At 48.2% G+C, this 26,900-nt stretch overlaps 1 protein-coding gene across 1 annotated transcript in view; it reads right to left on the bottom strand.

The window, feature by feature from the left end:
- Nucleotides 1–26,900, bottom strand: part of LOC119441134 (juvenile hormone acid O-methyltransferase) — a 71,867-nt gene that overhangs the window by 10,770 nt on the left and 34,197 nt on the right. The gene's annotated exons all lie outside the window — the stretch shown is intronic.

The raw sequence follows: 26,900 nt of genomic DNA, 5'->3' as shown, positions 1-26,900 counted from the left end.
TTCAGCATATCGCGTAAGATGGTAGACGGCGACGATGATCCAGCGGTTACCGGCGGGTGTCATAGGAAGAGTAACATAGAGATCAATGCCCACTCTATCAAATGGTCGGGTGGGACAGGGAATGGGCTGCAAAGCTCCAGCTGAACGGCAAGGCGCAGATTTCCGACGTTGGCAATCCATACATGAACGAACGAATTTGCGGACATATGTAAACATTCCTCGCCAGTAGTAGCGCTGACGAAGTCGTTCATATGTTTTGAAGACTCCATCGTGGGCGCACTGCGGGTCAACGTGAAAGGATGCGCAGATAGTGGAGCGCAGGCTGCGCGGTATGACGAGTAGCCATTTACGGCCGTCAGATGCGTAGTTGCGTCGGTGCAGAAGGTCGTCGCGAATGGTGAAGTGAACAGCTTGGCGGCGGAGTGCGCGATAGGCTGGCAGCGTGGGCGTGTCAGAAAGTAGGTCGCGGAGGGCCGCTATCCAGGGGTCGTGGCGCTGCTCTGAAGCAATTCTGTCGATGGTGAGAGGCAGGACGATGGGTGTTAATGTTGACAGGCAACTAAGGTCGGTAGGCAGAGGAGACCGTGACAGAGCATCAGCATCCGAGTGCTTGCGGCCAGAGCGGTAGACGACGTTGATGTCGAACTCTTGAAGTCGAAGAGTCCATTGGGCAAGGCGGCCACATGGGTCTTTCAAATTTGTTAGCCAACAAAGGGCGTGATGATCTGTGACGACGTCAAACAGGTGGCCGTACAAGTAAGGGCGGAACTTGCTAAGGGCCCATGCGATGGCTAAGCATTCTTTTTCAGTCACAGTATAGTTGGTCTCCGCTTTGGTGAGGGTACAGGCTGGCATAAGCAACAACGTATTCAGGGTGCCCTGGTTTTGGTTGTGCTAGCACGGCGCCGAGACCAATTCCGATGGCGTCTGTGTGTACCTCCGTCGAAGCTTCAGGATCGAAGTGACGCAGAATAGGAGGTGAAGCGAGAAGACGTCGTAAAGTAGTGAACGCCTCGTCGCAGGCTGGAGACCATGATGACAGGTCGCCGGAGCTACCCAGAAGCTGTGTCAGAGGGCGTATTATAGACGCGAAGTTGCGAATGAAACGTCGAAAGTATGAACATAAGCCGACGAAACTGCGAAGTTCTTTGAGATTTGTCGGCCTAGTAAAGTCAGTAACGGCACGCAATTTCGCGGGATCAGGTTGGACGCCGTGCTTAGACACGACGTGGCCAAGAATGGTTAACTTTCGAGCGGCAAAGTGGCATTTTTTGAGATTAAGTTAGAGCCCAGCGTTGGTAAGACACGTCAGAACGCACTTGAGGCGGTGAAGATGTGTCGTAAAATCCGGAGCGAAGACGACAATATCGTCGAGGTAACACAGACACGTTTGCCATTTCAATCCACGTAAAACAGTGTCCATCATTCGCTCGAACGTTGCGGGGGCATTACAGAGGCCGAAGGGCATCACGTTGAACTCATAAAGTCCATCAGGGGTAACAAATGCAGTTTTGGGCTTGTCAGCGGCGGCCATGGGAACCTGCCAATACCCTGAGCGCAAGTCGAGTGAGGAGAAGAATTCAGACCCCTGTAAACAGTCAAGGGCATCATCTATTCTGGGTAGAGGGTACACTTCCTTGCGGCTGATCTTATTTAGGCGGCGAAAGTCAACACAGAAGCGGATAGTGTCGTCCTTCTTCTTAACGAGAACGAGCGGCGAGGCCCACGGACTGTGAGAGGGCTGAACGATGTTGCGGCGAAGCATGTCGTCGACATGCTCACTAATCACACGGCACTCCGTAGGAGACACACGGTATGGTCGTTGCCGCAGTGGTGAATGGAAGCCCGTGTCGATGTGGTGCGTGATAGTTGACGTGCGTCCAAGGGAAGGCTGAATAGCGTCGAAAGAAGAACGAAAATGGTACAGGACGGCGATAAGCTCCGAACGCTGCTCTGGTGTAAGGCCGTCAGCGATGGATGGGCTAAAGATGTCGGTGCAGGACTTGTCGGAAGCAGAAAGAGTGCAGATGTCAGTAAGGTCGTCGCGAGAAGTAGCATCGGGCACGTCGACGATGTACAGGGACTGAATGGCTTGGACATAGCCGAGACACTGGCCACGGAGCAATGTGAGCGGAGCGGACAAAAGGTTGCATACGAAAATATGGCTGAAACCAGCCGAAATATCGAGGGTCGCGAAGGGAAGCAGTACAGTATTTTTTGCCATGAATGTCTCAGAAGGGGCGAACAAAACAGTGGCGTCAGAGATGCTTCCACAAGACACAGGTAAAACAACAGCGGCGTGCGGAGGAATGTCGGTCTCCTCCGCGACGACTAATTTAGGGGGATGTTCGGGAGAATCGTCGGAATGGAGGTCGCACAAAGGAGAAAGTTCGACTTCGGCCCGCTCGCAGTCGATGATGGCTTTGTGTCGCGAGAGAAAATCCCATCCAATAATGACGTCGTGAGAGCAGGATGGCAGCACAATGAACTCAATAATGTACATCATGTCCTCAATTACAACTCGGGCCGTACAAGCTGCTAACAGCAGAACATGCTGCGCTGTTGCGGTACGGAGGGCTACACCAGCAACTGGTGTCGTAACTTTCCGGATGGAGCGACAGAGTCTTTCATTTATTACACAAACGGCGGCACCAGTGTCCACAAGGGCAAGAGTTGATACTCCCTCAACAGAAACAGCAAGTACATTCGACGGAGAATTGTGAGGACTTGGACGCTGTGACGGCGACACAGTTCTTGCCTCATGAACTGCGGCGTTTAGTTTTCCTCTTCTGAAGGCATGGGACGACGACGCATTGGGGAGAGAGAGCGCCGACGTGGTGACGGAGATCGTCGGTCGAAGGACGCTTGACGATCAGGAGCTCTTGGAGGTGATCCTGGAGTGTAGCGGAGCGGTGGCTGGTCGGCATAGCGAGTCGTTGGTTCATAGCCATATGAGACAGCCAACGGCATGCGGCGGCGACAGTAGCGAGCGATATGTCCGGGGCGGCCACAGGCAAAGCAAATTGGTTTGTCGTCAGGAGTACGCCAAGGGTTTGCGGCCATGGGGCCAGCGCCAGGGGCGCGGCATGGGGTCGGCGCGTGCAGTGGTTGACGCGGTGTGAAAGCAGGGTGCGTTCGAGGCCGTGCGACGACGTCGGCGTACGTGAGAGGAACAGCTACCGGATGCGACTGAGGGGACACTGGTACAGCGTCGGCAATTTCTGCTTCGATCGCCTGTCGAATAGCGGGTGACAGGTAAGGAGCAGGACGGGGCTGGGGCTGTTGCTGAGCAAACTGCACCACCAGTGAGAGCTGCCGAGCTACTTCCTCGCGTATGAACGCCTGGAGCTGTGGCAGCAGTGTTGACTGGTCCGAGTGGACGGCCAGGCCTGCGAGGCTGTCGTCGTTAGCGACGAGTCAAGGCCCGCTGTTTCCGGAGTTCATCGTAGCTCTGACAGTTTGATGAGTTCCGCTACGCTGGTCGGGTTTTTTGCAAGAAGCATCTGAAAGACGTCATCGTCAATGCCTTTCAAGATGTGCTTGATTCTGTCAGACTCGGGCATCGAGGCATTGACGCGCTTCGAGAGGTCGAGAACGTCCTCAATGTAGCTTGTGAACGACTCGCCCGGCTGCTGGGCGCGCTGGCGCAAACGCTGTTCAGCGCGCAACTGGCGCACGGCGGGGCGTCCGAACACATCTATGAGGGCGGCCTTGAATGCAGACCAGGTGGTAAAATCTTTCTCGTGGTTTTTAAACCACAGATGAGCCACATTTGAAAGGTAGAAGAGGACATTGTTCAGTTTAGCGGTGTCATCCCATCGATTGTGGACGCTTACCCTATCATAAGTCGATAGCCAGTCTTCCACATCACTGTCGTCGGTGCCGCTGAAGGCCACCGGATCCCTCAGGTAAGGCACCCCGGAGCAGATGACGGGTGGAGGGGGCGTGGGCGGAGGGGCCGTGGACGGCGAGGCCGTGGATGGCGGGGCCGTGGATAGCAGGGCCGTAGATGGCGGGGCCGTGGACGGTGGGGGCGTGGTTGCGTCTTCGGGCATACCGAAGCGTACGCGTGCGGAGTTCCAGGATGGAAGCTTGGCAGGTCGTACCCCGCACCTCCACCAATTGAAATGAGGTTTATTGATGCAGGCGTAGATGTAGGTCCTTCGGATATACTGGCACAGAACGGGCGGCTAAAGAGTTAATTACGTCGGGCAGCGCTCTTAGCGGTAACTTCGGCGTCGTCTTTTGCGGAGCGATCACGATGCTGCTACTGTTGATGGTGTTCATCATCTGCCGAACATGTTGCACGTCTTCTTCATCACAATTTTATTTTATTCTTTTTTCTCCGCGCGGCCGTCGCCGCCGCTGCCGCAAATGCCGCGGCGCCGCGCTATGATTGGTAGAAAGCAAGGAGCGCGCACCGCTGTGTGATTGATAGACACGCGGCCACTAAGACAGACCTCAAACGACAACTGGAAAAGGGGTTTGTGATGGCGTTTCCGGTTAACAGAATTATGCTTTCTCGTATATTGAAATTACTATCCGACGCTATCACGCCTGTAAGTTGTATGCAAGTTCTACTTGACGAAGTTTCAGACGCATTTTACTTTGAGAAATTCAATTATTTCAGTAACACCTATGCGCCACGCGGATGGCCTGCGTGGCTAGGATGCGTGGTTCGGGATGATCTTTCAGTAACTGACAAGGCCGCCGACGCCGACACCGGATTTGCTGCGACACGCGGCCCTTAACACTGCCGCGTTAATAAGGGCTCATCTCCTTGCAAAAGTGATGGGTAGTCGCGCACAATATGTATAAAATAGAATCAAGAATTTTCGGTTTTCTTTATTATGCAGGGGACGAGAAGTTAAAGTGTGCGTAATTGCTAATGGCTCAAGACATATTAGGCATGCGGGCTGGCAGTTCGGTCAACGGAAGAAAACTGTAGTTTGGTTGATCTTGTGTGTCCTATTCGAAGCTGACCGAGAACGATTTCGTAATAGTCGTCCCTCTGCCATCAGATTCTCTACTCTTGTAATACACGTTTCACAATGTGGAGGTCGTTTTTCATGTGTTTACCTCTATCGAAGTGACATTATTTATCGATACATGCCTTCAAGTGCAATCAATGGTCTTGGTGTGGTAATCTAATGTTGCCGCTCCATAAACGTTTCGCCGCATTGGTTAATGTTTGTTTGCCTTTTGTTTTCTTTTATACCTATTTCATTCGGCATCTACCACCGCATAATTTCAAGTTCCTAAAGTTTTAATATTAAGCTAAAATTTCCTGCACAACACCATGTTTCTTGTTTCATGCGGAGCATATTGCTTGCAGTGCGCTAGGGCAATCGCTAATTTTATTGCATTGGGAATGTTATTATCTTTTATTTATTTCGTTGTTATTTTTATGGCATAAACCTCCCCGCTAAAAAACTCGCATTGTCATCCATTCGCTAGCCTGATTCGTTGTTTTCAACCATGGCCTAACCCATATAGTTATATAATCGTAACCTGTTGGCTAGGAAAAGTAAATGAATGTTAGTATGCTTCTATAGCACAAAAGCCTTGTAAAAGCAATGACGATGGAGTGTTTATTCTCGGTGGTACATTCTTTTCATGGGAAACACTCGTTGTAGCATGTTTGATCTTGTATGTTTAGGCTAAAAGATGGCAAGCTTTTATTGCAGCTGTGGTGGCGCAAATCGGAGGGTGGGATTGGCCATGACTTATTTGTAAATACGAGAGAATAGTGTGCAAGAAAGTTGGAAATATGCTAACATTATACCAACCCATAAAAAGAAAGATATTAAAGATTTTATAAATAATAGGCCCACTAGCTCGTTTTCAGAAGTGTATAAAATATTCACCAAGGTAATTTTTATTAGAACCAGAAGAACACTTAGCTTCAATAAGACAGAACAGGCTGGTTTCAGAAAGAGGTATTCTACAATTAAACATAAATGTGTCATCAATCCGGTAATTAAATCATTCATGGAGTACGCACAACAAACCTATCTATGTGTTTTTGATAGATTATGAAGAAGTATTTGATTCAGTTTAAACACCAACAGTCATGAAAAGATTGCGTAGACAAGGAGTAGAGACATCATGCAAGACCATCTCAGTCAATATCTATAAGACCCTAAGGTGGAAATTCACAGAAGAATAAAAATGGGTTGGAGCGCATATGACAGGCATTACTACGCGTAAATAATGGCCCGCGGCTTATGGCTATCAAAGAAAAGAAATGTGTACTATCATTTCATTCTACTGCTACTAACATATGAGGCAGAAACGCGGAGGTTAACAAATTAGCTTAAGAAGTTGAAGACCGTGCAACAAGTGATGCGAAAAAAATATTTTTTCGCTGAGTCATTGTCATTTTTGCTGAGTCATGGTCATGACTATGACTCCTACCACCATCGTTTTGTGTTTCCTTCACTTAGTACCCATGTCCGAACCCATTTCAGTGTTTTCTCAGAGGTAATCTATATTTTGATAAGTCATTGTCATTTTTGTTGAGTCATGCTCATGACTATGACTTCTACCACCATTATTTAGTGTTTCCTTCACTGAGTGCCCACGTCCGAACCCATTTCAATTGTTTATGAGTGTTAATGTTTTTCGCTGAGTCATTATCATTTTGCTGCGTCATGACCATGACTATGACTTCTACCATCATCCTTCTGTGTTTCCTTCACTTAGCACCCACGTCCGAACCCATTTCAATTGTTTATGAGTGTTAATGTTTTTCGCTGAGTCATTATCATTTTGCTGCATCATGACCATGACTATGACTTCTACCATCATCCTTCTGTGTTTCCTTCACTTAGCACCCACGTCCGAACCCATTTCAATTGTTTATGAGTGTTAATGTTGTTCGCTAAGTCATTATCATTTTGCTGCGTCACGGCCATGACTATGACTTCTACCATCATCTTTCTGTGTTTCCTTCACTTAGCACCCACGTCCGAACCCATTTCAATTGTTTATGAGTGTTAATGTTGTTCGCTAAGTCATTATCATTTTGCTGCGTCATGGCCATGACTATGACTTCTACCATCATCTTTCTGTGTTTCCTTCACTTAGTACCCACGTCCGAACCCATTTCAGTGGTTTTTAAGTGTCAATCATTTTCGCTTAGTCATTGCCATTTTTGGTGAGTCTTGCTCATGACTATTACTTCTGCCATCATGCTTTAGTACCCACGTCCGAGCCCATTTCAGTGATTTTTGAGTGTTAACCTTCTTTCAGTGTGTCATTATCATTTTAGGCGGCTGTTTCATGACCTACATGACACGCATGCCATCACCTTCATGTCATGACCTATCATTTCTGTTCGTCATGCACTCTTGCCATACTGTGCCAATTTTGGTGCCAACCAAGTTAACGAAACGACGACCAGCACCAAGGCGTAGGCGGCTGTTTCATGACCTACATGACAGGCATGTCATGGCATTCATGTGGTGCCAACCAATGATAGGTCATGACATTCACGTCATGACCTATCATTTATGTTTGTCATACACTATCGTTTACAATGCCAATTTTGGCACTTAACAAGTTAGCGAAATTGGGTACCGGTCCGGGACAGTGGCCTTGGTAAACTCGGCGGCGATGCAGTTCCACTCAGCGTGAAAGTTCGGAAAGTGTGAAGCAGTGATTTGCCGGTGTTTCCCTTGTGTTTTCCTTGTATTTATCTTGTTTTATTCTGTGTTTATCTTGTGTTTAGCAATCCATATCCGTTTTGTCACCTGTGCTAGGGCACAACTGGTGGTAAACCACCACGCACATGGAGCTAAACCAACACGCACATGGAGCCAAAGCCTTTGCTACGTGTGACCACGGCGACATGAGGTCACATTACAAGATTTTCACGATTTTTACGAGTTTCTGCTAATTATTAATGCGCTTAATGCTTGATTATTCCTACCTCTTACATTATTCTGAATCATGTTTATTTTGAACCGGTTTTCATCAATTCTACACTTGTTTTGGCCCTGCTTTTGCGCGTGACCACGACATGAGACCGGGCGGACGCCAAGAGCCGGCGTCCCTTTAAAAGAGCCGGCGTCCCCTTCACACTTTAAAAAATTCGGCAGAGACACTTAAGACTGCTTACGTGCGAGAATACGAAAGTACTAAACTATTTATAGACCCCGGAACGTCATGAACGCGCTCATTTTATACAGTCATGACGTGGCGCCATTGCCTCCACATTGGCTGCGCCGCCACGTGCGCAACGACGCATGCACTAGGCCACACCTTTCGTCCGCCAGATGACTGTGACGTGTACAATGACACATGCACTAGGCATACCTTTAGTCAGCCAAAACCGCGGATACGCCGTGGCGTCGGTGTAGCGTGCTCGTCTCGCAACCTGCAGGCCCGGGTTCGACTCCAACTCGGACTGAAATGTACCTAAGTTTTTTGCAAAGCCATTAATTCACTTAGTTTACTGGAACCTTGTTGAGCAAATTGACGTCAATTCGAGCATTTTAACGCGACAGCGTTAAGGGCCCCGTGTCGCAGAAAATCCCGCGTCGGCGTGTGATTTCGGCTGGTGGCGGAGAAAATCATCCCCAACCACGCAGGCCCTCCGAATATATTTAGTTACATGTATATGCCACGCCTTTTAGGGGCGAAGCACCTTAGGGCCAAGCCTTGTCCCTCCCTCGTCGTCTGTAGCTCTGGTTTGCATGGAGTCCGCTAGGGGCACTGCGGTCCTTCCCGACTCGCGCTCTCTTTCTTTCTTCAGCCATAGATGATAACGGTCGCTTCTGATACGGCACACCCGCAATGGATGAAAAGGCGAGAGTGGCGGCTCAACTGCAAGCGGAGTCGAAGGCTCGCAAAGCTGCTGCAGCACGGCGACGCAGACAACAAGCGGACCCGGAGTCTAGGGCACGGGAAGCTGCAGCAAAACGGCAACGCCGGCAAGCGGACCTGGAGCTGAGGGCTAGCGAAGCTGCAGCAGCATGGCAACGCCGGCATCGGGACCCGGAACTGAGAGCTCGCAAAGCTGCAGCAGTACGGGAACGCCCACAAGTGGACCCGGAGCTGAGGGCTCGCGAAGCTCGCGCTTGAACCGAGCATCGGCGCCACCAACCTCAGGTAGAGAACGCTTCCGGCGTTTTGCCGCCACTTCCCGCGCTCTCGCCGCCTCTGGGTCCGCTTGCCGGCGTCGCCGTGCTGCTGCACTGATCACAAGGCAATGTACGGGGGATTCACGGTTACCCGAATGATCCCCCGGTGCTTCGCCCACTCATCATCATTAGAGGCCGGATCTTTAGGCATTAAAAAGCGCGTTTTAGGCGCCAAAAATAGTCAGGCAAAACAACGTTTTAGGCCTCCAACGTCGTAAATATAGGCAAATAAATCTTTACATAAATGCAAATTATTTCAAACGAAGACGTGCGCGACCTGTATCTACGACAAAAAAAAACAAAAAAAAACAAAAAATGTTATTGTGTATGGTGGCACAAAGGCGCCAATAGTTGAACATAGACGTGCAATTGCCCCATAACACTGCTGTACTAATGACGATCAATTGGCTTAATTCAACACGCACACTGCTCATATATATTCATGTTCAACGACCACTGTACTCGAGCGTCGCATATAGTGAAACAGGCATGAAAAAGAATACTTGAAAGTTGGGAATACTGATTAAAAAAGCGCTACTTTATGTCTGCCTGACGCAATTAAATTACGACACAACAAAAACAGATGAATAATAAATGCGAGAGAGACTACGATTTATTAAGAAATTAACATGTTCTTACTTGAGGACTGTTAGATACAACTGTGGCAATTTTCTCATATACAATGACATTATCCGAATTGTACAGGCAGAACGTCTCAACACTGCCAAATACACTTCCGCCCATTTGAAGTGCACGTATTTGAAGAAATATGTTTGGAGAGCACGCGGAACGTAGTCGAAGAATCACTGTGAAGATTGTGGAAACAAAAGCAAACAACCACCATCTCCAGATTTTTGGATTCAAAATTGTGCCTCTTGTCACTGAGAATAATCTTCTACGGTGGTGAACACCTTAAAAAGTAAATTACAAACAAAACAAAAGCCGCACGCGCTTCACAGTTTTCTTCCTTCTTTTGCTCTTCACTCTCCTTTCCCCTGACGGCTCTCCGCGGTTTCGCATTCGCCAACCGCTCGCGCCATGTCAGCGCGGCGGCGTATGCCGGCCGGCGCCTCGCATTTTACTGCTGCCAGGGGTTGTTTTCCGGGATTTGCTTCAACTAGAGGACTAGGTTAGACCCCATAGAGTTCCGAACAGTCAATGTTGCCCGTTGACATGAATAACGGTCTCTAACTGCACTCGAAAGCGAAACTTGAGGGTAAATAGTGTTCATATAGGCGCCAATTTTGAAAATAGGCATTTATAGTCATTTAGGCACAAACGCCGAGGCAGGTATTTACAGGCACTATAAAATCACTATAAAAGCCCTTCTTAAGCTCTAATTCATGCTCATATATCACAGTGGGGCGATAGGAGCGCAGGGAACAAAAAAGGCGTTTGCCTAAAATCCAGTCTCTAATCATCATTCACTTCGTGGATATGAGGTGATGTTTTATTGCGATAGCAATTATATGGACACTCAAAAGCAGATTTCTGCCGTCGGCGTCGCCGTCGCCGTCGGCGTCGCCATCGCCGTCGCCGTCGCCGTGAGGTTCCGTATGACGTCATTTGGAGATGAAATCGTCGCCGCGCGCCGAACGCTGTATGTGCGAGTGAAAGGGCGCGAGGGGCGCGTCTTTCACGGGGAGTGAACGCACGGCGGAGAACAAACGCGCGTTCTGCGCCGTGCTCGCTTAAGGGCTGCAGAATTAGGCGTCTCGTTTCTCCTTTACAATCACCATATATGTAGAGCAAACGCGCCTTCTTCAGACGCGCGAGAGGCCGTGGGGGAGGGGGAAGGAAGGGACGCGACGTTTAGCTGCGGCACCAAGTGCCTATTTATATGAGAGGCTCCAGCAACAGTCACCAACGCCGCACGCATTTTGAGCTAACGCGGGCAAAACGCCGATGGCGTCGACAACAGTTCTGCGTGTTGTTGCTACCAAAGCCGCTCACCTTACTTCGTATGACATTGCTGTGTTGCTATCGCATTCATTGCTTCGCCCTTAGGGCGAAACTGTGACATTTTTTATGTAACATGCGGTATATGCGGGTTATATTGCCACACCATTCTATCATCATTGTTGCTCATACCTTGTCTTGCATTCTCGGCAAAGCTATTCCTCAGAATTTTGAGAATGACAGTCCACGAACAAATGTCATGAAACAACACACCCACAGCACATGCATTTTATGTTAAATCTTCTCAGACTGAAATATTCAAAGTGCGAAACAAAAACAAAAACCTGAAAATTATGCAATTTTTTTAGCGCGGCTGTGCAATATCTCCGGGATCGCCCCACGCAAGAGGCCGCGTTTCTACCAGAAATCTCGCCTTCGTGCATAGCGTTCGCCGCCAGTGTTTCCCGGTAACCATTACGGTTGCTTAAGCTGCAGTTGTCGGGAAGCCTGAGAAGCAATCAGGGATCTTTGAATGCTGTCGCGTTCCACTCTTAAAAGCGAAGCTTAAGCGTCCTCCAAATTTTATTGCGATAGCAATTATATGGACACTTCAACCGGATTTCTGCCGTCGCCGTCGCCGTGAGGTTCCCTATAGATAAAATCTTCGCCGCACGCCGTATGCCCGAGCGGAAGCGTGCGGGCACAATCACCCACGCGCAAGCAAAGAAGCGGGAAGCCAGCGCCGGAGGGAGCGCGGGGGGGGGGGGGGGGGGGGGGCGCACTTCTACTTCGCCAACAACCGCGCTCGTCGCTCGCCTCTTATCTCCACACTGCTCTGACCTTTATGCGCCGTGCATTCGCCGCTCAGTTTCCGTTGAAGCGATAGACCGCACGTACCTTCACCCGCTGCGGCGTATGGGCTCGCTGCCAGCGTTTTGACAGTCGTTGTCTGCAGTCATTCAGTGTGATCTATTCATGTTTGTTTGTGCGCGCTCACACCACGCTTGTTCATTCAGTTAGTAATAGTCGGGCCACATTTTCCAACGCACGCTACACATGCAATGCTGCCCGGATCGGCAGGGCAGCGCTACAGGTGTGTCCCTTCGCACGCGCTGCCCACGGGAAGCGCTTCTCATCAACACCACCGTTTCACACGCGCCTTCTCGTGGTCATCGAGTCTCTCTTCATGTCGGTCTACTTACGCCGCAGCACACCTGCTTACTTAATGATCTCATGTTTACTACAATTCATATTGCAACCAAAGCCGCTCACCTTACTTCGTATGACATTGCTGTGTTGCTATCGCATTCATTGCTTCGCCCTTAGGGCGAAACTGTGACATTTTTTTACGTTTTCTTACTCTTTGCGCCGTCGGCCATATTAACAGCCGCGGTGGCTCACCAGTTAGTTAAGGCGTTGCACAGCTGAGCACGAGGTCGCGGGATCGAATCCCGGCCGCGGCGGCCACGTTTCGATGGAGGCGAAATGCAAAAACGCTCTTGTGCTTGCGTTGAAGTGCACGTTAAAGAACCCCAGGTGGCCAAATTATTCCGTAGCCCTCCACTACAACATGCTTAATAATGAGAACTGGTCTTGGCACGTAAAACCACAAGAAAGAAGAAAAAACAGCGGAGGTGTTTAAGCCGACCGGCAGTCCATAACGTGTTCACAAAAAAATGTCAGCCCTTCCACTGGGGTAGAGATGGAAGACTAGCGAAGCTGTACTATGGTGGGAATTATGTATTTCCAAATATTAATATTAAGATGTGATGGTGTAATTGGTAATTTGAACTATTAAAGATTGAGAAATATATGTGATCCGGTGGTTTTGATTTATTTAGTGACCACAGGGGCCGTGGCCTTATGGTCGTTACGGTACACGGCCATAGGGTATACGGCAAAGGTTGGCACGTTCTTCATAAACACGTCACCAACGCCACGCGCGTTCGGTGCGAACGCGGGCAAAACGCCGCCGCCGTCGACAACATTTGTGCGCGTTGTTTGTGTGACCGCACACAACCGTTGTCAAAACGCTGGCTACGTGACGGAACGGCTAAACGCCGTTGTCGACACTGTTAGGGGAGAGGCGGGCGAGAGCCCAGAGAGAGCCCGCGGCACAGGCGGCAGAGGCCGGAAGGGCTGCTCGCATGCGCCGCAGTGGGAGAGCGGGCATGCACACGCACAGTTAGGGTGCCTCGATGCCCTCATCGCCCACCGTTCCCCTTCCTCTGGGAAGTCGAGTTTGCTCTCCGCCGTGCGGTCGCTCCTCGTGAAAGCGCAAGTCCCTCGCCCTCGCGCGTTTTCACGCACACATAAGTCACGTTTGCTCTCCGCCTTGCGTTTGCTCCCCGTGAAAGCGCGCGTCCCTCGCTCTCGCGCGCTTTCACTCGCACATAAGTCGCGTTTGCTCTCCGGCAGTGCGGTCGCTCCTCGTGAAAGCGCAGGTCCCTCGCCCTCGCGCGCTTTCACTCACACATAAGTCACGTTTGCTCTCCGCCGTGCGTTTGCTCCCCGTGAAAGCGCGCGCCCCTCGCCGTCGCGCGCCTTCACTCGCACATACAGCATACGGCCAATGAGTATTTTTCTATTGCCGGACGCGTCCATCGAAGAGTGAGCCCTTAACAGCTTAGCTATAAAAACATCGCTGTTAAGGGCTAAAATTGTCGAGCTGCTTCATGTACAATTTTTTTCTTGTGTTTTTACAATATAAAAAAGTCAATGAGATTATTGTGTAGTGGATGTAAGTGTATTTGTGGATACACTGTAGCATGCATTGTCAAATACGCTTATATTGGCACATTCTCATATACAATTTAATAAAAAAAGTCACTTCTTTTTGTTAGATCCTGCAAGAGTCACTCAGTCCTCAATGGACGAAAACCAAATGAATAATATACACGGTCTATGTTAAGTGGAATTGGAATAAAACAGGCATTTGCTCAGGTTTTCACCAGTAAACTGTATTAGTGATGTTCTAATCCTAGATAAGACGCCTGACTTCGTCCTTCCTTATAAATTCCCATTTGAAAGAGTTTTTACATAGCTATGTGCATTCTCATCATAAGTTCTAGCCATGAACAGTCACTTTGCTTTAGTGCGTTGCATATCGCAAGCTTGTGCAGTTTCATTTCTTAATTTATATCGCGGCCACACTGAAACCGCGCAACGATGTTTGAACGATTTTCCGAGTGTGAATGGAAGCAGCGATAAGCATGAAAAAGAAGACTTTCCGCTGCAGTGACTATTTTCTTTTGATCGAGGGGTAGCACGCGGGCTACCGCTTTTATTTTGATATGTTTCGATGAACGGCTAGACCGGACGAAACAAAGTGCGCACGCGAGCGGAAATTGAATGGGCTTTGAGTGCTGCCGGATCGATCCGTGTTCACGTCATTCACGCCCCGCGTAAGATAATTTCAATTTAGCGAAGCCTGGTACAAGCCTGGTACAAGCCTCGTACACTTATCGCATTAATCTGAAATAACGAATTTCCAGCGCGATTTGAGTTTTACTCGCTCCATAATGGACGAAGTTATTCCATCGGCATACACGTCACAACATCGACAGGGTCTGAACTTGCCGCCCTCCGTAGAGCAGTGCTTTATGTTCAGGAACAATCACCAAATCAATGGGATATACTCTGTGACTCAAACGCAGCCCTACAGTTACTCTTATGAGCCCACATGAACAATTGGTAGCAGAGGTACAATTACGCTACCATCAAGCGGTGGTCAGAGGCCACGACATTGTATTTCAGTGGCTATCTGGGCACTGAAAAATCACTGGCAATGAAATGCAGCTGCCCGTGAGGCACATGACGAATGCGAAAGAATCTCACTACCATTGTCAAGAACGGATGCGGCGCGGCACCACAGCAATCTTGCCCATATTATAACCCTAAAAAAATGAAATACGCCAGAGTTTACCAACCGGCGCCTATACGTCATGGACCTACAGATGCAATTACAACTTTTACCGGGTTTGAAACGACAAGAAGAAACATTAGCGTGCCACCTACGAATACTACAAACTCCTATTCCTTCCGAATTGGAATGGCGGACAGTGCCAACTGCAGCACACGTGGTGCTGAGGAAACCACCAGACATCCCTTATGTCAATGCCCCAGATATGAAGATGAGAGGATTGCCCTTCGGACGGCATTGGGGCACTTAGACGACAGGCCTTTTACGGAGGAGAAGATCTTGGGCCCGTGGCCTCGTGCGTCTGCTATGTGTAGGGCTACAAAGGCGCTGCTGCGTTTTTTTGAGGTGCACTGGCCTGTATGACCACCTGTGACGAAATTCAGCGATGAATGATTGAGTGTGTAAATGTGCAGGGGGTGTGAACTTCTCTCTTCGTTCTCCTCTTTCAATCCCTTTTCCCCCTTCCCCAGTGCAGGGTAGCCTACCGGGCTCAGCCTGGCTAACGTCCCTGCCTCTCTCTCTATCTCTCTCTGCTATCGCAATTGTTGCTTTGCCTTTTGGGTGAAACTGCGACTTTTTTGGTACCATCTTTCGGTCACGCCGATGCCGGCGGATTTTCACGAAATGTGTCTATTATGCTTGCGCATGAAAAAAAAATTAGAAGTAACGTTAAAACAAGAGTAGAGAGCAAACGAAGGTAGACAATATTCTGGTTGATATTAAGGGGCAAAAAGGCAGCTATACAGGCCATGTATTACTTTGGGCAAATGACCGGGGGTATATTAGAGTCACACAGGAAAAGTTCCAGGAGAGTTACATGGGAATAGTTACAAGTTCCCTCAGAGCTGCAAGGAAAGTGCAGCCGAGGACGGCAGAAATTTCGGTAGGATTAGGAAATTTGCAGTCACAACTTGGAATCAACTAGCGCAGGACAGGGGCAAAAGGAGATCACTGGGAGAGAGTTTCTCCCTCAGTGGGCATAAAAAAAAAAGGCTGACGATCGTGATGATTTGTAAATAGCCTCTCAGACCTTGGTGCAGAGAATAAATCGCAAGCGAATGCCTGCGCTGCGACAGTACTGCTATCATATAATTATCGTAGAAACATCTTGCATTTGTCAAGCGACAACTGCTTGTGTTTGGCCAAGAGGAATTCGATAGGCGAGAGAGCAGGACAAACAATGTAAGACATCATTTTGTGGCGCAAAAAAAATCAGAAAACCAAGAACCAGTGAAAGTAAAGAGTGAACATCTTACAGTAAACGCCAACTTGTCCTAAAAAATTACCTTGCAGTAAACTTCTTATACATAGGGCCTTCCTTTTCCGTCCTCCGCTCTGTTCTTTCACTGGTTTTTCCTTTTCTGAAACCTTGTGCAACAAAGTCGTGTCTCGCAGTAAAACACCAACTCGCCTAAGGAGTTATCTTGCGGAAATAGTGAAAGGCAGAAAGGTTTCTAAAGGCACCAGTGTAGGTGCGCCAACCTAGCTGACAAACTGGGCGGAGTGCCCTCAGGGTCGACGTCCTTGCTGCGTCATAAATGTAACAGCCGTAATCGAGCCGCGACTATATCACACCATTGAAAAGCTTCAGTGGAAGATTTAGTACGGGGCACACTCCGATTTACTTATTTAAATCCATGTAAAACGCGGAAAGGCTTTTATGAGACAATCGCCGAGCTGACTTGAATGAATTTTATTGCATTTGAGGAACAAAGTTAAATTCTAGCAACCCCCGGGAAGCAGAATTTTGACTATGGACCGAATGTGTTTTACAAAGATTGTCGCAAATAAGCTATTTCTAAAGCATAATGGAAGCATGAAATTTACACTTCCGTATCTCTGCAGAAAAACACATTCACAGTTCAGTAAACTGCATCTGTTACGCCATGCCAAGCGGAAAAATTTATCTATATATTTGTAGCTTACGTGAATTGGTTATGTTTGCGAGCGTTTCGCTAAAGCCCTATTCAAATTTAGTTGTATATTTCGGATTTGTGTACAACAGATCTATTTTGTCCGTTGTATATGCCAGAATTGTGATAATCCCACTAGCGTTTTTATTGCTTAGATGCAAGATTGTAAACATCATACTTGCGGTTTTATAAAATTTCGCAATTTCTGACATTTTTGTAAAGATTGGTGGCATATGTGTTGAAAATTTACATCTTACATTTGATACATTTTAGCTTTTTTAATGCAAGAAACTGCGAAAATCGCTGCAGTTGTTTCCAAGAAAAAGCACGTTTGCTTCACCTGGTATTTAGAGAGAAGCTCAGGAGCTAAAGCTTCCTTTTAATGGACAGGTCCGATCTGAGCACCATGACTTAATTGCCACGCTGTAGGGGTAGTCACACTTGTTAAAGCCTTTCTTGAAGTTCGTGATATTTCTCTTGAAAGTGAGCTTGTTATAGAAGATGGCGTCTATGATATTGGATTTATCACGTGCGTTTATTTGTCTGGTGTATTTCAGCACCAGCTGAGATTCTCTGAATTACCTCTTTTCAAGCTGAATGAGGGGCACACTATTTTTTACTCGAACTGAAAACCATTTTCACCCGTCGACACAGTAATTCGGTTAATTACTATTCAAGAGTTGTCGTTCACGTGAGGTTAGATTGCAGGATTAGGGACTGATCTCGATATAATCAACATATCAGTAAGTGAGGGATCGCGAGAAACACTTGACGACTGAGTTTCGCTTGACAACAGACAAGGTTACACACAACACTACCCCCCTCGCACGGACTATGCACGAGTTTATGGTGCAATGACTGTCCAAGTGGGAGCTGTTTGGTGAATCGGCAAGCCTAACACCCGTTACGTTTGAGATCTGCAGCGATTGCATCTTGGAGTTAAGATGCAACGGACCCAACACATTTGAGGCACTGTTCCTCATCGCGATGAAAAGGAACCGCCGTGAGATGCCTTTAATGCACAAAGCCGCCGCATACCACACCATAGACAAAGAAACAAGTGCGGCGTACGATAACATGAAATGTGCACATTTACTTTGCAGCCCCGCATCGTTTGTTCTTAATTTCGGAGAGAGAAAGTATTGCTAATGGATGTTTCGCCCTCTCCCTTTAACGGGCTTCCGAAGTATCTATGGTTAGCACCGGGGGTTGGAAGGGAAAGAGAGAGTTTCGAGGTTGTGTTGACAAAGTTGAGTGAATTTCGAGTGAAATTAACTCAACGTGTCCTGCGCACCGCACGTCCAAGTCGACAGGCGTCTGTCCAGCGGTGCTGTAACAACGCTTTCTGTTAAGTAAATATAACAAACAAAGGGGCTACTCGGCCGTGACCACGGTGTAAGATATATACTCTTTAGGGGAGGACACTCGCCAGACTCGATCGACCAGATAGGTATCCGCTGACGGCAGCGGATACCTATCGGCAGTACGACGCAACTTCAACACAGAAACCTTTTAATTGGTTTAATCTCCCGTTGTTATAGCAACCGGCGGTTCGCGGGAAATCCGAAATGACTGAGTGACGCGCGAAAGTAGGTCACCAGGGAGAGGGCATGCTCGCGTTCCTTGTCGGCGCATGCTCTCGCCTGCGTTCTAACTGAAGTTGCGTCGTTCCGCCGATAGGTATCCGCTGCCGTCACCGCCCCGATAGACGCGCGCCCTTGCTACTTTATCTGGTCGATCGCGTCTAGCAGGCAATCCGAGAAGTGTCCCCACCTAAAGAGCATATATCTTACACCGTGGCCGTGACACGTGCAATGTACGACGTGATGTCTTGTCATGCGATAACTTGTTTTCGGAAAGACATTTACAAAATAATTCATGAAATGTTTGGAGCCTATTCGCGAAATATTTTGTGTCAAAAGTCGTAGTTGGGAAGTAGCCACATTTCATTATACGAGGCATTGCAAATTAAGCTTTACGGAATTTTTAAAGATCGTCTGTGGCAGGCAGCATAATTCTTTTCGTTCCGCTGGGTTACTCGAAGAGACGGACATTAGTAGCACGAGAAATCGAAACACATATTCAACCAATTAAGAAAAATTGACTAATGAACGTCTTAGTTAATTACTTTAGGACACATATTGCAATTTACGAATTGTAGCCGGTGAGTTTGCAAGACACGTCCACTTCGAATTAATTTCCAGGGTGATACCAGTTTCGAGATATTATTTTCTAAAGCGTGGGACGAAATACATGGGCGTTCCAGTTACTTTTGTGCTTCAATGTATAAAACAGCATTTCGGTAAAAAAGTAAGTGGAACAAAAGTGCTTTTTTACGGTGAGTTTGATGGCGCATGTCTCCGAACTGGTGTCATTCTGGAAATTCATTCCAAGCGGATACGCCTGACAAGCTCACCGGCTACAATTCGTAAATTGCAGTATGTGTCGTAAAGTAATTAACTAAGAAGCTAATTAGTTATTTTTGTGAATTATTTTAATATATGTTTCGATTTCTCTTGCTACTAATGTCCGCCTCTTCGAATGACCAGCTAAACGACAAGCATTATGCTACCTGCCACAGGTGATTTTTAAAAAATCCGTAAAGCTTAATTTTGAACACCCGGAATTTCAACGACGATGAAGTACATTTTTAGGGGTCATTGGGAAAACCTTAGAAAGCAGCAACAAGAAGCTTGACAGCGCGACTTTTTGCAAGCGCATGTAATCGCGAAAGGCGAAAATTCGAGGGTTGTTAAGTAAAGTCTCCGACTGACGCTCTGAAATTGTTATTTCGGAAAATTATTACTCGGCACATAAATTAAAATGAAACTCTGGGGTGTTACGTGTTAAAATACCAAACTGATTGTGAGTCACGCCGTAGTAAGAGACTCCAGATTAATTTTGACCACTCGGGTTTCTTTAATGTTCACCCAATGCACGGTACACAAGGCGTTTTTTACATTTCACCCCATTGAAATAGGGCCACCGCGGCCGGAATTTGAAACTCGCAGTTTCGCCCAAAAGGCAAAGAATCGATTGCGAGAGTAATCATTCGGCCGCTGGGGCGCGATCGGAGATCTTTGTTCGTTTCGCGTTCTGTTGATTTGCGGCAACGTCACAAAGTGGCAGTATGCAAAATTTGTGAGAACGGGAGGGAGAGAGCAGCCAATTGGCAAGTGGTGAACTCCCCCGATGACAAACGTCCGGGGAGTTCGTCATTTTTGGGGACGTTAAAGTTACAACACGCTGCTGTCAATCATTTTGTTTAGGAGCACGTCGTCTGCTAAGAGATGTGCAGTAGGCGGTCATCCGCTCCAAGAGACCGGCTTCGCATGGCACGTCTGGTGAATTGGATTAGATCCAAAACACGGCTGCGGGTATGGAATGGTTCACCGCTTGCCGATTGGCTGTTCTTTCCCTCCCGTTCTCAAAAAATGTTGCATACTGCCACTTTGTGACGTCGCAGCAACTGAACAGGGCCGGTATTTTGTAGCGATGCCTTATGACTTATTCTATACTAGTCTTATCATCACCGCTCACGGCCTACTGATCCCGTTGATAACGCGAGCGAACCGTAGCTCTGACCACTGACAAAGCGCGATAAGCGCGAGAAGGTATTAGCACCGGAAAGGCATCGCTACAAAATGCCGGCCCAGAACGCGTTTCGAACAATGATCTCCGATCGCGCCCCTGCACAAAGTAATGTTAGTAGCTTTCTTTGCTTTTGAAATTACAGCAATAATTCGCTGACTAAATAAGTTATCAAGCACAGCGTAACGGTCGAACTGGCAAACATCAACAGATGTCACTCAATGACCGCGAGCACTCACTGTTAGAACGCAGGCGTGATGAAGAACGGCCGCAGCGGCGAGAAAAGGCTTTCTGCTGACTCTAGATTGAACGTGTCTCCAAAACTTGAGATTACGCGACCTCTAACACAAGGTGTGCGAGAACACAGTGCACAAGAAGCCACAAGCCATCTATGCACTTTTGCATTTGCACCCGTATCTCCAAGATAAGGCGCATGCGGCCACGCTCAGCGGCGTCACGCGCAGGAACAATCGGGCTGGGACGTTCACCCCCCCCCCCTCCCTCCCTCCCACTCCTATTCACGCACAACACTGGGCGAGCGGGAAGACGACGCCCATCAAGCTGCCATCCTTCTCGGCTCACCCTCTCAAGCGGGTGAACGTCCTAGCCCGACTGTTGCTGCGCGTGACGCCACTGAGCGTGGCCGCACGCGCCTTATCTTGGAAATAATCTGCTGCGGGTACAAATGCAAATGTGGACTTCCACAGAAACCTCGTGAGACTGCGTAGTTTTTTTTTTCCTTGTTTTTGAACAATCCTGATCTAGTTTAAGATGTTGTTTTGTGTCTATGTACCATCTAATATAATTGTCGTGTGTTTAATAATCACGCACCATCTCCTCCATCTTCCTCGCGTCACACGCCTTGCAACGTGACGATCCTAATCATCACATATCTGACGTCCGCGAGGCAGTACTGTTGCGCTACCAAGAAGAGCATCACATTGCATATGCGTGTCTGACGGGTGAGGATGGAGACAGACAAGCATACGGCAATTGGAAAAGAACTGGGGTTGGACTGGCCCGGCGCTGAAACAATGGGTAAGCGAGGGCTTGACTCGGCGAATGCTTGTTGGGCAGCGTTGTTGCTAGGTTAGGTCATGTTCACGTCCGGGTGACCATTGTGGAGCGTGAAAGGAAAAACGACCGACACGTAAGCTGCTGCGCTGACCACAGGAGCTTACGCCAGACTACCTTATTTCCTTTGTTGCTCTTGCTGTGAGGTCCCTCTGGCATCGTAGTATGTGGGGGCACTACAATTCCATCATTATGGCTGGATATTGTTATATGTGGACTAGCCATTAAATAAGGCTCCCTTCCCAGTGAGAATAATACAGTTCACAGATCAGCAGGTTGGCGGACGCAGTGCCGACGAACTATATGTCTCTCAGTCCTGTCTAAGTTTTATGCATGGGTAATATTATGGGGGAATAACATGCCTTGCAGGCCTATGAGGCCTGAAACATGCGTTTTTATGCACAGATAGGCACAGACATGCATTTCAGGTACACATAGGACTAACATGCCTTTCAGGAAAGTTAGTCCGATCTGTGCAAAAGGCGTTCTTAAACGTTAAATAACAGGCTGTGCAGAAATTTAAGCGTGTGAAACAAGGGGTTTCAGACAACTATATGTTTCTTTACAGTACTGCTCGTCCCTACCTTGTTTATTGCTATGCCTCTTTCGAACTACTTTACATTATCGACTGTCCGGAGCAGGCTATCCACTTGAAAACTCTGCTACAGATTTCACTAGACCTGTTTCACTTCCAGGAGAATAGATTAGGAATTTTAGAAGGTCCTTTTCACGATATTCATACATGCATACATGCGCGCGGGCGCCCAGACGGAGAAGACGAACTACCCCTTGCCTCGCATTGACGGCGCCCTCGATTTTCTCCACGGTGCCAACTACTTTTAATCAACAGACCTTCGGTCTGGTTACTGGCAAATTTCTGTAGATAAAGAGGACCAAGAGAAGACCGCGTTTGTCACCCCTTATGGTCTATATCAATTCAAAGTTATGCCATTCGGTCTATGCAACGCCCCAGCCACATTCGAGCATATGATGGACTCTTTGCTTCAAGGGTTCAAATGGTCAACATGCCTTTGCTACCTAGACGACGTTCTCGTATTTTCGCCTAGATTTGAGACACACCTTGAGCACTTATCAGATGTTCAAGTCTTCCGCGAGGCTCGGCTCCTACTAAATTCCTCGAAGTGTCACTTCGGTCGTCGGTAGATTACAGTGCTGGGCCACCTCGTCGACGCTTCCGGTATTCAACCAGACCAGGAGAAAATTCGTGTTGTCACGTCTTTTCCTGTACCTCAGTCTGTCAAAGACGTCCGAAGTTTTGTAGGACTCCGCTCCTACGTCCGATGGTTCGTTAAAGACATCGCAGCAATTGCGCGACCACTTACCGATCTTCTTACGAAAGACGTGCCGTTTACGTGGACTCCCGTTCAAACAGCCGCGTTTGCTCACCTGACCAACATTCTCACTAAGCCACCTATGCTGGCCCACTTTGACCCGTCCTATCATACAGAGGTTCGTACCGATGCCAGTGGTCACGGTATCGGAGCTGTCTTAGCCCAACGCCAACGGGGACGTGATCGTGTTATCGCCTTCGCTAGCCGCCTCCTCACAGCAGCAGAGCGCAACCATTCGATTACAGACCGTGAATGCCTGGCTCTCGTCTAGGCGGTTTCTAAATTCCGCCCGTACTTGTATGGCACGCATTTCTCTATAATCACGGACCACCACGCGCTCTGCTGGCTTTCCTCACTCAAGGATCCTACCGGCCGGCTTGGTCGCTGGGCTCTGCGGCTACAAGAATATTCCTATGCAGTAGTCTACAAGTTGGGCCGCCTACATCAAGATGCAGACTGTTTATCACGCTATCCAGTGGACGAACCACCCGCCGACCCTGACACTGATGCCAACGCTTGCGTTTTCTCCGTTTCTCCGCTGTTACACGTCGCCGACGAGCAACGCCGTGATGCCACTTTGCACGCCATCATTGATCACTTGAAATCTTCGCCCTCTGATTCGTCCCTTCACTTGTTTGTTCTCCGGGATGGTGTGTTATACCGCCATAATGTACCACCCGACGGTCTTGCCCTACTTTTCGTCACTCCTAAGCACCTCCGTTCTGCTGTTCTCCAAGAACTTCATGACTTCACCTCGGTCACCTCGGTCCCGCACCTACGACCGGATTCACCGATGCTTTTTTTTTCTGGCCAGGCTTTGCCCGCTCCGTCCACAAATACGTTGCGGCGTGTGAGAAATGCCAGCGCCGCAAAACACCATCGACGCTCCCTGCCGGGTGTCCTTCAACCACTCGACATTCCTTTGGAGCCGCTCTTTCGCGTTGGCTTGGACTTACTTGGCCCTTGCCCTCTATCAACGTCTGGCAACCAAGTGGGTTGCCGTGGCGACAGATTACACCACGCGCTACGCCATCACCAGAGCGCTTCCAAAAAGCTGCGCCACAGATGTCGCCGATTTTTTTTTTTTTTTTTTTTTTTTTTACGCGACGTGATTCTGCAGCATGGAGCTCCACATAAACAGCTCACTGACCGTGGTCGGACTTTCCTGTCTAAAGTCATCGCCGACATCCTGCATTCCTGCTCAACCAGGCACAAGCTGACTATGTCTTACCATCCACAGACTAATGGTCTCACGGAGCGTCTAAACTGAACCCTGACAGACATGCCTGCAAATTATGTCTCGTCCGACCATACTGATTGGGACCTTGCCCTACCCTATATCACATTTGCTTACAATTATCCGCATCACGACACTGCCAGTTATTCCCCATTCTTTCTTTTGTTCGGCCGAGAACCCACATTGCCGCTAGACACATCCCTTCCATCCACCGCAGCAGAGACCACCAAATATGCACTTGACGCAATCACTAGGGCAGCCCAAGCACGCGAAATTGTCCGCGCTCGCCTCCTGACCTCCCAAGAGAACCAACGGCGTTTGTACGATCGCCAACACAGAGACGTTCACTTTTCGCCTGGACCTCTGGTACTCATGTGGTCACTGACTCGTCACGTTGGCCTGTCAGAAAAACTCCTGTCTCGGTACACAGGCCCATATCGAGTGCTGCGTGCCGTGACTCCAGTTACGTATGAAATCGCCCCCGTCAGTACCAGTTAAACATCATCTCTGGTACTCATGTGGTCACTGACTCGTCACGTTGGCCTGTCAGAAAAACTCCTGTCTCGGTACACAGGCCCATATCGAGTGCTGCGTGCCGTGACTCCAGTTACGTATGAAATCGCCCCAGTCAGTACCAGTTAAACATCTTCGTTGTTAAACATATAGTTCCCAATGCATAGTACTTTATTGGATATACATGACGTGCAGCTATCGGGCATCGCTGGTGTTCTGTTGCCTGTAGTGTTTTCAATCGTGAATGCACGTTGGAGTTGGACTTTCCTCTTAAGCAGAACCCCCCCCATTGCAAAGATCTGGTTGCAGTAGCCTGGTCGTCACGACCTGCTTTCTAAGCCAGCCTCGCAGCTGTATGCTGGCTGCCGCCTGTGCAGTGAAAACTTTGAGCCACAGTGCTTTTTGAACCCTGGGCGCAGAAAGATAAAGAAGACCACAGTTCCTTCTGCCCCCCCCCCCCCCCCCCCCGGTGACATGCTGGCAGACGATGATAGCGCAGGGTATACTGTTTGATTAACCAACATGTGTGTGCACCCAACTGTCAAAATTTTGCCTTTCCTACTGACTCTTGAAGCTTGTACACTGGGTCATAACCTTCCATTTCGTTGAGGCAGAGGTCATTTTCTGTGTAAAACACTGTAACGAAAGCCCGTGGTATATGTTCTGTGTGGTATATGATCTGTGTGGTGTACTTATATCCTGCTTTGTGTGTTTTGCAATGTATTGCCTTCTGCGATTGTGTAGTGACGTCAGTCCTGTCGTTACCCAGCGACCAACCTTCTTGTTGATGCGCTGCGTTTTCGTTTTGTAAAGCATTCAAACCACGTTAACAAATAGACATGAACACAGCATGCAGTGGGCTTTATTGTACACTGCTGGCATTCACTCTGTCCAGCCCAGTCTTCCAGTCTATTTGTGGTATGTGAGAGCTTCAAGCATGGCAAGATTGGTTCTGGAGAATGTTCATCCATGATTGCAGTGAACCTTTCCCACTCCATGGTTCATGGGGTCAAGGTAACATTTCTTGTTTTCTGATGTTAGCCATTGAGTTGCATAGTGCTATTCCGACTTGTCCATAAGTGCATGTGGTGACTCGTCTGTTCTAACAGATTAGGGTATTATTTTTTCAACTACCAAACACATTAACTCTTATTTGTTTGCAAGAACCTTCTGGGCACTGGCCCATTGTGTCTGACTCCTTGAATATGCTGCCAATGAGCCAGTAGCCATGGCGTGGTGGACACAGTGAACGCAATTGCATAAGAACTCGCGCTATTCCTTACGCCACCCCCTGGAAAAAAGCCACACTGTTGCAGAGCTGCTCATAAGTCTGCTCTTTACAAATTCACGTCTGAACACTAGCTGGCCTTACTTCATGTTTTGTGTGGGTGCATGAGAATCATTTATGGTGCTAAATTATAATTGATGGGAGGCCTGCCCTAATGCAAAGTTTTCTTAGGGGTCACCAAAGTGGCTTCCAGGAGAACATCCACATCTGCAGGTATGAATGACTTCTCTGCTGTCTTCATTTTGGTGCAGCAGCTGCAAAAGCAACGTGGAGGCGGAAAATTTCCTCTCAACGACAACTCTGGTACATTATATATATATATATATATATATATATATATATATATATATATATTGCTTGCAGACGTTGAGGCACCAAGATCGCAACGGAGTCATGCAGTGTGTTGTACCGCTGTATTGGATTATCTTCCAGCCCTGGCAGATGGTGAGATGCGCTTTATTGGCAGCATTTGTTCGGTATCTTATTCGTATCCTTTGTTAATGCCATTGCAGAACAAAGTCCAGTCGGAGGTGACGAGAGTGAGAGTGTAAATGAGAGCACCTGGTCCCCGATACCACCTAGTAAGTGATCTGTCGTTTCCTTCTGCGTCCTTTAGACAGTTATTTCTGACATTATCTGACACCAGGAAAATATATAGAGGAAATGTATTTCTATCTAACGGGTATCTGCGTTGTTGCAGAAGGGGCTCCAACCGACAGCCACAAACAACCTCTGACAGCAGAGACTCTCCATGCTCTACTGTCCGCGGTGAGATGCGCTTCATTGGCACCAATTGTTTAGTGTCTTATTGCTGTCCTTGTTAACGTGATTGCAGAATCAAGTCCAACCAGCAGTGATGAGCGTGACGGCGAAAAGGAGAGCGCTTGTTCCCTGGCACCACCTAGCAAGTGATCTGTTTCTTTTATGTTGTTTGTCAGGCAACCATCTCTAACATTGTCTATATC

This window comes from Dermacentor silvarum, chromosome 2 (genome assembly GCF_013339745.2).
Source record: "Dermacentor silvarum isolate Dsil-2018 chromosome 2, BIME_Dsil_1.4, whole genome shotgun sequence".
NCBI lineage: Eukaryota > Metazoa > Arthropoda > Arachnida > Ixodida > Ixodidae > Dermacentor > Dermacentor silvarum.
This window is presented reverse-complemented; position numbering and strand designations above follow the sequence as displayed.